The sequence below is a fragment of the Crinia signifera genome, chromosome 9 (assembly GCF_055691185.1).
Source record: "Crinia signifera chromosome 9, ASM5569118v1, whole genome shotgun sequence".
Taxonomy (NCBI): Eukaryota; Metazoa; Chordata; class Amphibia; order Anura; family Myobatrachidae; genus Crinia; species Crinia signifera.
The window spans coordinates 63,187,447-63,189,311 of record NC_139225.1 but is presented as its reverse complement, the minus strand read 5'-3'; the positions used below and the strand labels follow the sequence as shown (position 1 = coordinate 63,189,311).

The 1,865-nt window shown below is 35.8% G+C and overlaps 1 pseudogene; it reads right to left on the bottom strand.

The window, feature by feature from the left end:
• Nucleotides 1-487: 487 nt before the first annotated feature.
• Nucleotides 488-610, bottom strand: LOC146039854 (5S ribosomal RNA; annotated as a pseudogene).
• Between the last annotated feature and the right edge of the window lie 1,255 nt (nt 611-1,865).

The following is a 1,865-nucleotide window of genomic DNA, read 5'->3' as shown; positions in this document are numbered from 1 at the left end:
CAATACATAGAATATAAAAAAGAGCATATGAATGAACTTATACGGCTAGTTATATTATATTTTCGCAATTGCACAGAGTAATTTATATGATTTAAAAATAATGGTTAAATGTAAAGTGACATAGATCCTTCAAATATTTTATATTAAATTTATAAGTGTTAATCAATAAAGTGACCAGTGCAGTAGGTGACAGGTGCAATAATATACCATAGGGTATTGTTTAAATAAGTTATATTTGGTTACATGATTACATGCACTAATTTTAAGAGTGGTATTCCACTAGTGCTTAATTGTATATATGAAAGAGACTAATGTGAGTGATGTGCCATTTAGGAATAAAAGGTGCTACAAATAAGTAAGAGCGTATTTCTTTATTAGTGACTACAGACAATATATGCTAATGACTAAAAATATATGCTAAACCTCTCTTCGAGACCATATTTACATATTGTTCATAGAAAAACATTGACCATCGCTCCACCAGCATTAGCTACAGCACTGAATTTTCCTAGGAGGTCTCCCATCCAAGTACTAGTCCAGCCTAGCACTGCTTAGCTTCCAAGATCGGACGGGATTGGGCGTGAACCAGTAATGTGGTATGACTGTAGATGCGTGAACGGGTCTAATGCGTGGTTATCCAATCTCGTGGTTCATAAGAGAGGTTATGCTAAAGTGATTGTGCTTATTATTAAGATCCATATAGTGGTAAAGGGCAGTGATGGATGATAAAAAGGACCTTATAAGAACGGGGCAATTTCGTAGCTTTCATTAAAACAATCTAGATGCATGGTTTTAAGCTCGAATCTCCAGAACATCTCCCTTTGTGAAAGTTTATTAGCCAGGTTCCTCCTCTTGGGCCCAGTTTAACGTGTTGTATTGCCTTGAACATGAGTCCCTCAGGGTTGGCATCATGGTGTGTCAGAAAATGTTTGTAAATCGCATGACTGTCCAGTTTATTTTTTATATTCCTGCTGTGTTCTTGTATGCGTAATTTTAACACTTGTTTAGTTTTCCCGACGTATTTTAGATGACAGGGACATTCCAACAGGTAGATCACTGAGGATGTATTGCAATTTGTGAAGTCTTTAATTTGGTATTCTTTGCTGTTATCGGAATTGGTGAAATTTTTTCTGTTCGGGTGTACATGCTTGCAGATGTTGCATTTCCCACATTTTTATGCTCCCTTGCATTTTGGACCAATTGGATTATGATTATACTTTGATGTTAGGAGACTGGGTGCCAAGATGTCCTTTAGATTTCTGGATTTTTTGAAGATGAGTTCAGGACGTTAAGTACTGGGTCCATTAACAGAATGTTCCAGTGTTCGTTCAGTGATTTCCTTATTATTGGTTCATGCTGACTAAAGGTTGTTATGAAGGCTGTGGAGTTGTTCTTTTCCTTCTTTACTTTATACTGGAGGAGTTCTTCTCTGTTGGTATTTTGAATCCTGTCTGTAGCTTGTTGTAAAATGTTCGAGGGGTATTCTTTATCTTCAAATCTTTTCCTGTACACTTCAAGTTGTTTGTCGCATTCCTCCTTATTGCTGCAGTTCCTCTTTATCCTATGGAACTGTGAGTATGGTATGTTCTCTTTCCATTTGCGTTGGTGGTTACTTTTGAAGTGCAAGTAGCTGTTGGTATCTACTGTTTTTACATAATTGAGTGTATTGACAGTTTTATTATCCCCTTTCAATATAAGGTCCAAGAATTCTATTTGGTTCTTATTGATGTTGGACGTGAATTTGAGATTCATCTGATTACTTTCTATATGTTTCAGGAATTCCTTGAACAACTCTTCTGTGCCATTTCAGATGATTGAAATGTCATCAATGTAACGCTTGTAAAATTTAATATTCTTTTTAAAAA